The sequence below is a fragment of the Mustela nivalis genome, assembly GCF_964662115.1.
Source record: "Mustela nivalis genome assembly, contig: HAP1_SCAFFOLD_701, whole genome shotgun sequence".
NCBI classification, from domain to species: Eukaryota; Metazoa; Chordata; class Mammalia; order Carnivora; family Mustelidae; genus Mustela; species Mustela nivalis.
In genome coordinates, this window is record NW_028135962.1 from 317,027 (window position 1) to 332,079 (window position 15,053).

General features: G+C 54.6%; 1 long non-coding RNA gene across 1 annotated transcript in view; it reads left to right on the forward strand.

Moving 5' to 3' along the window:
- Positions 1 to 15,053, forward strand: part of LOC309857432 — a 296,182-nt gene that overhangs the window by 214,027 nt on the left and 67,102 nt on the right. The window contains exon 11 of the long non-coding RNA XR_014307711.1: positions 1,762 to 2,342. This is a non-coding gene — a long non-coding RNA (uncharacterized lncRNA). The remainder of the gene's footprint in view (positions 1 to 1,761; positions 2,343 to 15,053) is intronic.

Below are 15,053 nucleotides of genomic sequence, written 5' to 3' on the forward strand. Positions count from 1 at the left end.
CAGTTCTTTCAATCCAACTGGGGCCGAAAATATTTTACTATTCATAATGAGCCTCGGGAAAGTTGACTTGGTAAAGGAATGACACGTAAGCAAAACTGGAAACAGCAGAAGCTAAAGTCAGTAGATGACGACAGGCATAGGAACACCCAAGCCCTTGCATCAACAATGGGTTCTGAGTGGGGGGAAAAAATCAGGGAAGGAAAAATCAAGCAGACGAAGGAGAATGTTCAGTTTGGGTTCTGTTTGAAAACATGATCAAGGAATAACAGGTCTCAAGAAATTAACTCTGAAAAATACCTTCTCACATAAAGTTGTCCCGGGTGGGGCAATTCTGTCTTTCAACCTCGAAGTAGGCACAGAAGGACATTTTGTTGGCTCCATGTTGTCTCAAGGAAAATGGCAGAAGTCGAATGGCTGAGAGAGGACCTACCTGGAAAGGGTATAAAGGGCCAGATGAAATGGTCCTGTGTTCATTTCTCCATCTTTGCAGCTTTTCAGTGCAATTTATTTTTAGGTCGTGAAGTCCATGAAGTTCACGGAGTACATTCTAAATGTCTTAAAAAGCATTAATGTCTTTGTCCCAAGCTCCCTGGAACCCACCTTCCCATCTCCTTGGCATCTTGTCCATCTAAAGCTCTTTAGCATGCGTCAGACTCTTCCCGCGAGCGCCTCCTTCCAGCCCTTGGCAAACACCATTCTACTTTCTGTCCTTCGGAGTCCACTCTAGGTAGGTCCTAAGAGTGGAGTCCAAGTTGGTTATCTTCATGCATACTCCTCTCACTTAGCACACCCTCCTCAACGTTCGCCCACGGGGTGGCGCATGTCAATGTTTTTGTCCTCTTTAGCGAATGAATACTATCCCAACGTCTGTATATACAACATCTGTTCCTCCCTGGACAGATACTTGGATTGCGTTCATGGGTTAGCTTTTAGGAACCATGCTGCCATGAGAAGGTGTGCTCAGATAAGTCTCCAGGACCATACTATCCTGTTCATGAATGTGGGTACCTAGCACAGAAGGGCAAGTACTAAAACACATGGTAGTGCGAAAGTTGATTTTTTAAAAACGGTTTATTTATTCATTTGTCAGCGTGAGAAAGAGGCATGCAGAAGCAGGAGAAGTGGCAGGCAGAGCAGGCAGGGGAGAAGCAGGCTCCCGGCTGAGCAAGAAGCCCGATGTGGGACTCCATCCCAGGATCCTGAGACCTCAACAGACTGAGCCACCCAGGTGTCCCACTCAAGTTGATTTTTGTGAAGAGCTGTCATACTGATTTCACAAGCATGCCCTTAAACATTCCTACCACACCCAATCAGCAAGGTTCCTAATTCTCTTTATCTTTGCCATGGCTTGGTCTTTTCCTTTCTCCCGAGTGTTTTGTTTTGTTTTGTTTTGCTTTGTTGTGTTTTGTTTTGTTTTTCTTTTTCCATGGGGAGCCAACCTCATGGATTCATAAAGGTATCTCATTGCTTGCAATTTCCTTCCTTGCGTATAGCTTTGAGGTTATGTCTCTTGCCCATGTGTACATTCACACATCACATTTGACTTGTTTTTCTCTTGTTGTTGATGTTGTTGAGTTCCTGGGATCTCTAGATATTGTGGATATTGAGAACCTGCCAGATCCATGGTTTGCAAACATGCTTTCCCGACTTCTGGACTGTGCTTTCCCTTGGTTGATAACGTCATTCAAGTCACAAAGATTTTAAGTATCCTGAATGTCCAGGGTGTGAGTTTCCTTTTCTTTTCCATCCTGTGCCTTGCAGGTCGTATCCATGAAATCATTGCACAATCCTGTTTTGTGAAGGTGAGGAAGATGGATGCTGCGGCGCTCGGAATTCAGAGAGGAAACAGGATCGCTGGTGGAGGCAGGCAGCAGCAGGAACTGGAGACGCACAGGCCTAATGCTGGGGTCCTGACCAGATGCGATGGCGCGATGATAGGAATAGGTACCTTGGGCGAGCAGGAGCCGTATACTGGAAATGGTACCCTGCCCATTTGGGGCACCACTGTGTGTGGTGATGGCAGCAGTGAGACATAGGACTGGACATGTCCCCAAGCTCAGCCCTTCTTCAAAGGGAGCCTTTTATTGCCACCTGCTCCAGTCCTGTTTGAAGGGTTTCTTAATCCGACGAGGGACATAGATTTATTCCACGACAAAGGGTGATGATAGTGGTGTGGTGACACCTGTCTCCGAGGAACTTCTCATCCCTCTATCATGAGCCACTGTGACAGGTGAGCCACTGTCTGGAGTCAGCCGCCAAGAAGGGGTTCGAATGCCTCAAGGACACTGGGAACAACCTCCAAGAGGGACCAGTCTGTCATTGCCATGCTGAGCTGAATTCAGGTAAGACCTTTGTACCCTTGTTGTGTGTTCCCAGTTCATGGTCACGTAGTTCTGCAGGTTCTTCTATGGGAGAGAGGGCAGGGCCGTGTCTGAAGGGGAGCTGGAGAGCTCTGGCACGTCCACGACTGAGATGGAGACTTTGCCCCTAGTCATCCCTCAAGTGAACAAAGGGATGGATGTCATGCAGCATCCACCTTCCAGCCAGTACTATTCATGCCACCTTTCTGGAAAACTTGTAGTGAGGCCCTTGGAAAGGTTGGGGGGGGGGGGCGCACCTGTAGTCACTCCTGTGGCACATAGGGATATTACCTGCTTGGGGTGAGTCACCTTGAAGAAAAAAAGGGTTTGCCCCCTGTCAAGAGTGCTCCGAAATGACTAGAAGGGCATGAGGACTGCAACTGGTGAAAGCCTGTTTGAAAAACTTCTTTAGGGCTGAAAGGGGTAGAATGTCCTGAGCATTGCCTTTTCGTGAATAGGCTATGTCATTTCCTTGCTTGAGGGAAGAAAAGAAATCATCCCGTATTTTCCACTTTGAAAATCAAGGAAACACAGAACCTTGGATTGTATTTTGTTGTTGTTGTGGAAAGTCAGTAAGCCACCGTACAGTTCCTCATCAGCTTCCGAGGTAGTAGTGCCCAGCTGTTCATCAGTTGCGTTTCACCCCCAGTGCTCATCCCATCGCATGCCCTCCTTTATGCTCCTGCCCGAATTGTCCCATACCCGCACCCACCTCCCCTCCAGCAACCCTCTGCTTGTTTCTTTGCTTTTTTTTTAATTTAATTTTTCTTTATTTTCAGGATAACAGTATTCATTATTTTTGCACCACCCCCAGTGCTCCGTGCAATCCGTGCCCTCTATAATACCCACCACCTGGTACCCCGACCTCCCACGCCCCCGCCCCTTCAAAACCCTCAGATTGTTTTCCAGAGTCTATAGTCTCTCAAGGTTCACCTCCCCTTCCAGTTTTCCCTAACTCCCTTCTCCTCTCTAACTCCCCATGTGCTCCCTGCTATTTGTTAGGCTCCTCTGCTTGTTTCTTAGAGAAGAGCCTCGCATCGTTTTTCTCCCTCTCTGGTGGCTTCCCATTCAGTTTTCCCTCCCTTCCCCTGTGATTATCAAATGGCTTCATGCATAGGTGGAACTTAAGACCCAGGGCAGGGGATCCCAGTGGGCTTTCTTTCAGTGAGGTTATTGTGTACCTTCCCATGTTTGGCCGCATTTCGCTTTTCCTGGGAACTGACCCATTCCAGTGATATGTGTCCATTGTGTGTGGGGGGACGGGGGTTCTTCATTCTTGCTCAGGGAGTTGGGATCCTGATGCTGGTGTCAGGAGAACCTCCTCTGTGTTCCTGTTCCACTGGTGCCCTTTGGGGCCTCCCTTTCCTTCTCTGGAAGACGATGAGAGATCCAGTTGTGCAATGTTTTCCAGAAGGCCCTTTAGCTCAGTCTTCCAGGGGCTAGAAATAGCCAGCTTTGGTTTAGTCCACCAAACACGGGGTAGCAATATTCCCTTCAACTACTCCATGAGGACACACAACCAAGGAGAATGGAAATACCAGAGGAGCGTAGCTCCAAGGGGACGTCGGTGAAATGCTTTTACGACAGCCAATATCATAGGAAGGTGTGTGTTTTCTGTGATCACAGAGGTGGGCACTGGCCTTTCCATATCAACAGATGTCACTTTTGTCTTTGGGCTCTTTCACTGATCTTTAAGGTGCATTCACGTACAGCCTGAGGAGACCTGATTGGGAAACTCTCAGAGCGTAATCTCATTTTGGTCTCCTAATACCCACCTTTCAAAGACAATTTTGAAAATACAGTCTAATGGACGTACAGTATTTTCGTCGTTTCAGTTGAAGAGTAGGGATTCAGGAATTCTGTATGTGACTCGGTGCTCAGCACAGTAAGTGTCTTCTTAATCCCCACCCCCTCTTCCACCCATCCGCCCACCTGGTTCCCAACAGTATGTTCCCTATATTTGAGCCGGTGTTTTTGATTGCCTCTGTTTCCTGATTCCCTTTATTCTTTTCTGTTTCTGAAAAGTCACACATGAATCAAAGCCCATGTTAACAAAACACCCACGGTTCGGTCCACAGTGGCTCCCAGGGTTCCCCATCCCTGCTCTGTACCTGCCTGTCTCTCCTCTGAGCGGTTGCTGAAAGGTTTCTGACCAAGGGAACATAGGGCAAGAGATGGTCTTTGACAGCTTCAAGCTTTCATGACCAAACCCGTTGTCACTTCCCTGGGACTCTCTTGTGTTCCATCGCTTTCTGCCCAGTATCCCGGAACTTCGCAAGCCAGCACTGGTGTTTCGAATGGCCTTGCACAGAGGCCACAGTGGAAGCAGCGTAGGAGTGCCCAGGCTACTAGGGAGAAAGGGACTCAAGCTCAGGATTTCGCTTCCACTGAACAAACTGTCTTTCCTGTCATCCTGCCTCCCTATACTCTGGAGGAGAAGAGGAGGAGAGGCCTGTGGGGGTGGACCAAGCCCTGCCTGGCTGTTGATCTTCCTGACAATCAAACACCTCTTTGTGGCTGCCAGACGGTTGCGCATCGATCTCTTCCTGGTGGTGAAAGAGAGGACGTTTTGTCCACTGGTCCGCTGGCAAGTTGTCTCTCCGTGTGCTCCGGGGACAGGTGGCCGGGGCATTAGCTGCGAGCATGCCGGAAGTGCAGAGTGTCAGGTCCCTCCCAGGGGTACTCAGTCGGAATCTGCCCTTTGCCGAGAAACCCTGGGCATCAGAGCCTGAGAGGGTCGTCCCCCCAAAAGCACTGTGGAATGTTCCACAGAGGGAGCGCTAATGGGCCACCTTGATCCACCAGTGGGGAAGGGGTGGTTGTTTCCTGGGCCCTTTGGGCCATTTCTCTCTGCCGAGAACCCCCTGAAGGGTTGATTCCCCAGTGGCCCTGGTGGGGATGGTCCTGGGAGAAAGGAAAGAACACCCCCCAGGCTGGGACTTAGAGTCGAGATGGAAGCTAAGCCTGCACCCAACAGCAGGAGCTCCAACTCGCCCAGGCTGAGCGACTGCTCAGGAGCTCTGTGTTGTGCTTTGGCTAGGTCCTTATGTGTCAGCTGATGGTATTGGGGATTTTTCTTGTGGTGCTGGATCCTGTCTTCTTAGATTCCCTGGCGCTGTATCTGCAAGGTTGGGGACCCTTGGCGTGTCCTTTTGCTTCCATGTAATTTTGGACATCCTCTTTGGATTCCGGGTTGACCCAGTGCTGGTTGGGTAGCATGTAATTGAACTTCCATGGATTCGTGGTCTCTCCAGGGTTGCTCTTAGGGTTCATTTGGCGTTCCGTAGCATCGTGCTGAGAAAAGATGCGTGGGATGATATCCATCTTTTGGAGTTTGTTGAGACTTGGGTTGTGCCCTAACGTGTGATCTACTCTGGAGAATGTTCCATGTGCACTGGAAATCCAGCACTGCGGATGCTGCTGTTTCAGGGTGGAAGGTTCTGCATCTACGTGTTGAAACGGGTGCATCCCTCAAAGCCATAGATTCCCTGTTGATTGTCAGTTTGGATCCTGTGTCCATTAGCAGATGTGGGGTGTTAGAGTCCCCCACTGCATGGTACGGCTGTCAAAGGTGACTTTATGTTTGTTATGCACTGTTGGATGCCTTTGGGTGCTCCCATGGTGCGTGTCTACATATTTCGAGATGTTCTCTCCTATTACATGGCCTCCCTTGCGAGGAAGTAGTGTCCTTCTCTGTGGCTTCGTACCTCCCCCCTTTGGTTCAGAGTCTGTTGTGTCTGGAGAGAAGGATTCCTACCCTTGCTTCGTTTCGCATCCATTTGCATGATAGACGCTTCTCCCCTGCTCACATTCCATGTGTGTGTTGGTCTACCGCGTCAGGCGAGTTCCCCATTTCAGACAAGTGAGTGGAACATGGGTGTGTCACCTGGTGGATGATGGAGACCAGGGACTTCAGAACCACCTGGACCTGACAGTGCCCTTGGCCAGCCAGGAGAGTGTGGGGTTTCTCTGGTCAAGGATCTGAACCTTTATCCTGGCAAGGGAGAACCAATCTCTGCTCCATCAGGCCCCAGCCAGGGAGCAGTGGCTACCATGGACCTGACCAAGAGGGTCAGGGGCCTGAAGGGCCCCACGGCCTTGCCAAGAACTGCGTAAGGAAATGCAGGATGGCTGGACATCCTAGCTCCTAGGTCAGCATAGACGTGAATAGAGCCAGAGACACCTCCCAGTTTCTTTCGTTTTTCTCCAGCCTCACCCAAAAGAAGCAGGGAAAAGGAATCCAGAGATCCTGGATAAGGATCCCAGGGGGATTCCAGTCTTGGTAAAGGGTGAACCTGGAGAGCCTCTAGGGAAACTGAGGACGGGACGTCCTGCCTGCCCTTCTTCCATTTACAAAATATCTTCCTCAGATTTTGGAGCTTCCACAGGCAGGGTTGAATCTCTTTGCATGTGTTTTCCCTACATCGTGCTGATGCAATTCAGGAGACTGAACTCGACAACCGTCAGTCCCAAATACTGGGTCCAAACCCGCACAAACACACGCACACGTAGCATATCCCCAAGGAAGCGAGACATCGTCCTCCTTGCTTTAGAGGGTAGAGTAGCAGCCCCTCTCCTGGGCAGCACATAGTTCTGGGGAGGGGAAGGAACTCTCCAGGACTCGCCTGGTCAGGGTTTGTTGCCTTCCTGGGGAAGGACCTGCAACGTCTCCATCTCAGGGGTCCTGAGGGCTGTGTCTGCTGTTTGCCCAGATGCCTGACACAGAAATGAACCTGTCCTCTGAGGAAACGGCATTGGGAGGTGCCACCAGTAATGAGTAGTGCCACCAGAAGTGAGGAGGGCTGGCTCCTCTCCTTTCTGCCCCATTGAATAGCTGCTGACTCTGTAAGATTTCTGGGTTCAGGAATGAAGAAGAGAGTCTGTACACGTTGTACATTACCGTAGGAAATAAAAGAACCAAACGCACACGTGGGCAGGTAGAGGAGAAAATAAAAACCTTTATTATTATTATTATTATTATTATTATTATTATTATTATTACTACTACTACTACTACTACTATTATTATTTGGGTAAGAAAACTTTAATCCCAAGGGTTCTCATTCCTTTTTGTTGTTGTGGTGGTGGTGGTTGTGGTTAAATAACAACCCTTTAATTATATTCAATATTGCCCCTTCCAGAACAAGTAATTCTGTAGGGGAGAGGAAGGGGTGTTGAGCAGCGGATGGGGCTCGTGCACCACAAGTAGCCCAGGGGCCGAAGGGCAATCCTTGGCTCAGCCAGTGTGCACGGGTTCAGGTCTGATGGTGGCTGTAGCCAGTGGTCCTGGTGCTTGTGTTCTGCTGGCCAGCTAGGACCGCGGCTCCAGCTGGCATGACAGGTTGTAGCTAAGGACAGAGGGACACCTGTGAGTTGAGCAGCAGCTGGCATTCAGGAGTCCCTCCCAGGGTTTTCCCACAGCTGGTGTCTGGCTGCCCAGGGAGCCCTAGAAGGAGGATCCCAGGCGGGGCCAGCAGAAAGAGTCCACCCCGACGTCGCCTGACCCAGCTCCTGAGTGGGCCTCACCTGTCCTCCTCGCTGAGCCGCTCCACAGCCCAGAACCAGGCCGTGAATGGATGCTGGGGCTCTAGGCAGTAATTCTCTGCCGCCGCCTGGAGCAGCATGATGTCCGTGAGGACTCGGTATTCCTGGGCCGGGACAGAGGCACAGGATGCACCCTGAGCCTGGGTGGGGAAGCTACAGGGCCAGGTGAGGGCCGAGCAGCGGGACAGGGGTCGGGTCCTGGGTCTTGGCACACATGACCACCCTCCTGCATGCAACTTCGTCTGGTCCCAAACTGTTCTCAGAGGCTAGTAGAATTAGCCCCTCCTCCATCAAGGGAAGTTCTCCTTGATGCCCTTGTGGATCCCTACTGACTGACTCGATGGGTCTTGCACTTCATTCTTAGCAACCTGTCCCAGGAAATGGGAGATGGAGGGGAGTGGATGGAGCCAAGCAATGTTCTTCCCAGGGGCGTCTCTGATAGGGTCTGCCTGCCCTTCCCTACAGCCAGGGCTACGTATGCTCACCTTATTCTTTTTGCGGTGGTTGATCTCATTGCCCTGGAAAGTAGACAACCATTGTCCTTCAGAAAGAGGCCCCCGGTCAGTCCTAGCACCTTACACCCACCCGTTCTGAGGCTGCGCGTAGGCCAGGACCCCGGAGTGGGCCGCCAAGCCACACACACAATGAGACTGGGGTTAGGGCAAGCCCTGGGGTCCAGAGGAAGGAAGACTGGGGGATGGTGAAAGGGCTCCCGGTCAGCACCCTGCAGCACAACACTCTGTGGTGACTGAAGGGAGCGGCAGACGCCTCAGGCAGGCAGGATCTGCTGGGCTCCTGAAGTGTGGCTGATGTGCAGGGTCCTGACTTCACTGTCCCCGACAGGCAAGGTCTGAGGGAGAGGCTGCAGCCCATGCACACAGAGCGCATGCAGCTTCACCTTCAGGATGCGCTGGTGCTTCCCCAGTCTTGGGCCACCCGTCTGGGTGCAGACTCCCTTCCCTCAGCACTGAGATGGGCGCAGACTCCCTTCCCTCAGCACTGAGATGGGCAAGAGATGCCAGTTCTTAGGGGCGGCTGTGAGGCTGTGGGGAAGGGAGGTCTCCGAAGGACTCAGAGCTCAGGGCTCAGTCCGGGGACTCTCTGCTCCCTGTCCTCAGGACTCTGGTCCCTCCTCCACAATCCTCAGGCTCACCCACCTCCAGGTAGTCCTCCATTGCTGTATCAAGCACCACCAGGTCGGAGAGGAAAGTGCCAAGGTATGGGACGACACCCTGTGTCATGAGGGGTAGGTTTGGGATGAGTCCCTGCTGTCTGGTGCCCACAGGGGCCCTCCCCGAAAAGACTTCAGCGTCCTGGCCCACCCCACTTTCCCACATGGAAAAGGGCCTAGGACCCTTAGTTGCTTCCCCTGGATTCGCTTTCCCCTCACCCTCCCAGAACATCAGACTCCTCCTAATCCCCTCCAGGGCCTGCTTTTTGAAATTCAAAAAACCCCCTGGCTATGGAGCCCCGGGCCCCTCCCCAGCCCCAAATCCATTCTCTACCCAGCCTGCTAGACTCCTTCCTCCTGGTCCCCAGGAAAGAAGACATTGAGCAACTGTGGCGGCAGGCAGGAGGTGGAGCTGGAGTGGCAGGTCCCACCTGTCCTGATCTGGACGCTTCTAGCCCTCAGGGAGGAGCCCCTCTCCCCTGGCCTTGGAGGCCCTGTCCCTCAGGCACACTCACCTTCTTGGGCAGCCCCTTCCGCGCTCTCTGCAGCTGCCTCACCAGGCTGGCCAGTTTGTTCGAGGGCCGCTTCTAGAGGGCCAAGGACAAGATCCTTGAGAGCAGAATAGCCTCAGTCCCCTTGCGCCCACCGTCTTGGACTGCAGACCCTAGACGTCCGACCTACGTCTGCTGATACTGACGCTCCATTCCCCTGAAGCATGCCACGAGTCCTTCTAGAACAATCTCAGCTCCCCCATTCAGTCCATGGGGGACCTGGAGCTTGGAGCCTGGCCTCCCTGAGCCTGTATTCCCATGGGCAGAAGGGGGAACTCCACCTACCTCCTGCGGTCTCCTGAGCACTCAGGATCCTCTTAGGATCATCATTTTTGTGGCCCACAACCCATCCCCACCCCATCTGTGAGCAGGGGCCTGTCCTCTGGGCTGTCCGCGTTCATGTGGGCCCCCATGTGGACCTTCTCGATGGATGGACACAGAGAGACCTGAAATCTAGCCTAGGGAGTCTGGATGGGCAGCACCCGCTTGTCCCAGCCCCAGGGGGAATCTTCAGCCCAGGCTGTCAGCACATTCCTGCCAAAGGCTTCTGCTCCCCGAGGAATGCTTCAGGCCATTCCCTACTTCATCCACACAGGATCACGCCTCCTCCCACCCCTCTCCTGTCCTTGGAGCCCTGCACCTCCCGTGCTACCTTGATGAGTAGTTCCCTGCCCTGGGGGTTGCCTTCTGTGCAGAGCTGTTGGAATGTTCGGAAGCTCTTCCTGAAGAGAGGGAAAGAAGTTAGGCTCAGGGGAGTCCTAACGTGGCAGGGTAGAGTGCGAGTCCCTTTTCTTGGAGCAGCCCCGCATGTCCACGGGGCTGGCTGAGGGTTTGCTCTGGGCTGCTCTGAGCACTGGGGTCTTCGTAGGACATGGGAGGGCGTTCTCCTGGGCGTCCCCCTGGGCGTCCCTTCCCAGCTTAATTGAACAGCTCGGTTTGGGTGGGGTTCTGGCTGAACCATGGGCAGAGACTTCAGTGGCTGCCAAGTCACCACGTGGAAATATGGAATTCAGCTGAGGCCAGGGTGGGGCATGGAGGACATTGGATTTCTCAAGCAGGAGGCCTGGTGGCCTGTTCCCCAGGAAGGCTGAGAGGAGCAGCCCCGGGCCCAGGTCCTTTGGTCAGGGTTTGCTGCCTCCCAGGAGGTCCAAGCTGACTGAGGGGGGCAAAGGACAGGCCTGTGGGAGATCCCGCCTCCATCCTGGCCCCTCCTGCAGAGAAGCCTCCTCACCTGGAAACGTTGTCCCATGTCCTCTGCAGGCGGTGGATGGAGGCACTCTGCAGAGCCGCCAGGATGGCACGCAGGGAGGAGTAGTTCCCTAGGATCTGACAGGCCTGGGGGAGGGAGGAGAAGGAGCTGTCAGTGGGAGAGCAGGAGCCCCAGATGCTCGAGAGCTTTAGTGCCCCCCTCGGTTTAGGGCTCCCCCACGGGTGAAGCTGATGTCCAGGGAGCTGCAGAAGGGCACAGGTCAGCCCTAAAGAGGAACACTGCTGGCGAGAGGGAGGATTTTCCCTCACTGCAAAGGAGGCGTCACGTGGGAACTGAGCGTCCCAACGTTGGGCCATGCCCCCGGGAGGAAGAGCCTAGGGACCACAGGCCTTAGAGCAGGGCCTTCAGCCCTGAGAAGGGAGCGAGACAGAAGAGCAGTTCCCGAGGCTCAGGCGAGCCTCAGGGAGCTGGGCCTCCCACAGCATACCTTGGCCACCCGGATCCAGTGGCCCACCACCACGGCCCTGTCCCGGGCTGTCATGCTTGGGTCGCCAAGGCACGTGGTGACGATGCAGCTGGCCACAGCATTGAAGTGGGCGATGGTGGCCCGGACTGTGGGTGCCAGGTGCTCGTTGCCAGGCCTGTTCCTCCGGGACCAGACGGAGCCCAGGCACTGATGGGGCACCACCTTCTTGAACAGCTCCTAGGGGACAGGGGGAGGTGTGTTGAGCCCCACACATGTTCGCCCATGCAAGACTCATGTCCTCGGGAGGGGTCCCAGGTCAGAGCTGGAGCTCAGGAGGCTGCGAATGTGGCCGGAGCCTGCTTAGAGAGCCTGCATTTCATGCCCCTCTTCTTCTCCGAGGGAAGCCAGTGCGGGATGCCCCAGGAGCCAAGAGAGGCAAGGGAAGGGAGGAAGGAAGGCGTGTGCACCCTGATCATTCCATGTCCAGGGGGCCGCACCAGGTGGTGCTCCCAAGGGGGCATCTCCTCCTCCAAATGCTCATCCCTGCGGTCCCTGTCTCCTTACAGGTGCCCATTGTCACCTGGTGGCTGAAAGCATGGCTTTCCGTGTCTAGCCTGTCCTTCAGGACGCATCAGATGCCTAAGCCAGGTTGATGGTGCTCAGGCTCCCAGGCAGATGGGTGGGCGACCCATGGACGGGATTGCACACAGGGAGCTGCCCTCCTCCCCGCGGGGGACCAGAGCCTTCCCATTTACGGGCTCTCGCTTCTGAGTCATTGCATCTGCGTGGTACCTCTGCCTCAGTCCTTCTCAGTGCCTGTCTCCACAGTCCGCAGCTGGACAGTGAAAGCTCAGGTCTAAAAACCCTGATGGGTTTCCCCGGTCGGTTAGGGCTGCAGCTGAGATCTGGCCCTATATCCTAGGAGTCCACATCAGGGAAAAGCCGGTATAGGGCAGCGGAGAGCAGAAGAAAAGCCGGCCCTGCCCTCCTACCCTGGGGGCCCAGCTGCTCACCGCATCCATGTAGGTGAGCTGCTCTGCCACCAGCTTGGGAGGGAAGTCCAGGAGGTCAGGCTCCTTCTCTTTGAGCCGCTTCTTGGGTTGGCAGGATGCCTCTGCGGCTGGAGTGGGCTCAGTGGCACCTGCGACAGCTGGCGTGCAAACTCCCAGGCAAGCCGATGGCCCAGCCGTCTGTGCCTCAGGACCCGGCGACCATCCGTAACCTAGGAGCCCCTGTTCCAGTTCTGGAGCAGCCGGTGGAGGGGAGGCTGGCTCGGACCCTGAAGGTGATGGCTGATGCAGAGCCAGGGTTGCCTCTCGCTCCATGGGAGGCTCTTTGGCCGGCTCAGCTGCTGGAACGCGTCGCATAGCGGACACGGGGGTGGGAGTAAGGGGAACGATTCAGCCACATCACTGACACTCCATGTGCCTTTCCCTGAACAGGACGGATCCCATGGCCTTTCAAGGAATACCCAGCCCATGAGCCCCATCCCAGATGGCCTTCCCAGCTTGCAATGCCCCTTACCCTCCGCCTCAGCCTCTGTGAGCTGCAGAAGTTCCCGCTGCCTCAGCGGAACGGGGGCATGGGTGTTTAGGTCCCGGTCATGCCACGTGACGTGCACATAGGCCCCCTTGACCTCCACATGGGCAGTGTGCAGGGACTGCCCGATATCCTGCCGTGTCTGCTCAGGCCAGGTTCCCAAGATGGGACACAGAGTGCTGGGGAAAGTCAAATGTGGGGCAGAGTCAGAGACCTGGCCTTCCCTTCCTTTTCCACGCTACTCCCACAGCACCATCCTTTCGGTGTGGGCCCCACAGAATGGCGCCAGCCCACTTGCAACCCCTCTGGAGCTGTCCTTGCTGACTGCTGACCACGTGGGATGAGGGAGGGACCTCCCATAGGTCTGTCCTTTGGCCCCTCAGTCATGCATCCTCCCTGCAGACCAGTGTCTGGGCTTTGGTTGGAGGCCGACGGGTGAGTGGTCCGGTCCCCACCCTTTCTGTCCTTGGCCCCACTTGTGGTGGTCAGCGGAGGTGGATATGGATAGGGGCAGGCGGAGCAAGAATGGACCATCCAAGGGATGGCTGTTGTAGGCACCAACTCAGCCCACAATGGGCTCTGCTTCCCAGAGTGCTTGGCATCCCGTCCACACCTCTCTCGGACTCTTTGGCCTCTTCAGAGGAAGCTGCCCCACTAAGCTCTCCCATGGAAATCGAGAGTCCTGGGAGATCCATGGTTCTGAACATCCCTCGCCAGCAACATCCCCTGTCGCCTCCCACCCTGCTCTGTGGAGGCAGCAGGACCTCCTCTGGCACCCAAAGACCTATCCTGTTCTTCCTTGATCGTAGAGTGCATCCTCGTGGTCCCAAGAGAGGTGGATCCATTCATCCCTAGAGTAGGTCACAGAGATGCCCCATCTGATGAACGCTAGACATGCGTGCTTAGGATGTGGAGAGTGCCTATGTGACCCTGGGACGAGAATGGAGACCCAGACATTGTCTCTACGTTACCCATTCACTGCTCTTGGTGACTAGAGAGAGCCTGCATTCCTAGGTGCTTAAGAGCCATGATTGAATGAAATCATCCCAAACAGGACTTTGCAAATCCTGAGTGGCCCTTGGGCTGCTCTGCCTGCTCCCAGTGTCCCCTCGACCTGGGCACATAAAGGACCACAGTCAGGACCAGCTAGATGGCATCTCAGAGGTCCTTTGCCAATAGGAAAGCTGCCAGCTTTCCGTTTCCTTTCTCTAGACCCAGAAGGACCACAGGCCTGTGAGGGTTGAGCCTGAACGCGTCTTCCCTGGAGAGGGAAATGTTCAGCGCGAAGACGCCCAGCATGTCCAGCAGCCCTTTCTGCAGAGCCGGGCCCCAGAGAGGCGCGTGCCATGTTTCCTCCCATGACTCCCTGCAGTCGCCCTACGAGGTTCATCCTCTTAGCACCTCCACTTTTCCGGACAGGAGAGGGAAAGTCAGAGAGGTGCAGATACATTCCCAAGTCCTACAACTAGTAGACGGAAGGCTCCCCCTTGTGCTGGCTATGAGGTGGGCACTCACCGAGGGAACTGGTGATCCCGGACCTGCCGGGCTGACGGGAACATCTGATAGATGGAGAACATGGTGGTGACGATTGAGAGGCTTCTATCCGGGAAGGATAGCAGCAGGGAATGTCTCCATCTCTGCACTGTGCCTTGTTTGAGCTCCAGCATCGTGCAGGCCTCGTCCGGGGACAGGGATGATGCCTTTTCCAGCAGGCAGACAAGGGGGCGGGGTGGGGAGCAACATAGTCAGCTTCAACGCCGTGAAGCCCCAGGAAGAGCAGGGTCTGGAGCTCAGACTGCATCCTCCCATCCCTTTGGGAACTTGGGCAAGACGACGAGGGACTTGTGTGCCCACCCAGAAAAAAGGTTCTTGGCTGAAAACCTAAAACCAACCTCCAAAGGACCCATCTAGGCTTAAATGTACTGGTGACTTCAACATGTGTGGTTCGCTGGACAGCAATAGCCTGTCTGTCTCTTCCTAGCCCGTATGAAGATCTGTATGTGTATGCCATGGAGTCATGAGGAAGGAGCCCTACTGTTGAGAGGAGAAAAGAGAGGTTGAGAATCTCCAAGCCTGCTCAAGGTCATCCGCGTTGGGTCTGAGATCTGTCCAAAGCATGGGCTACATGGCATTTCGCCTATGCTGATGCGGTTTGGCCTGTTGCTGTCAGGGGCAGAAAGGTTCAGGGGGAAACCACCTTCCTTGGCAGGCC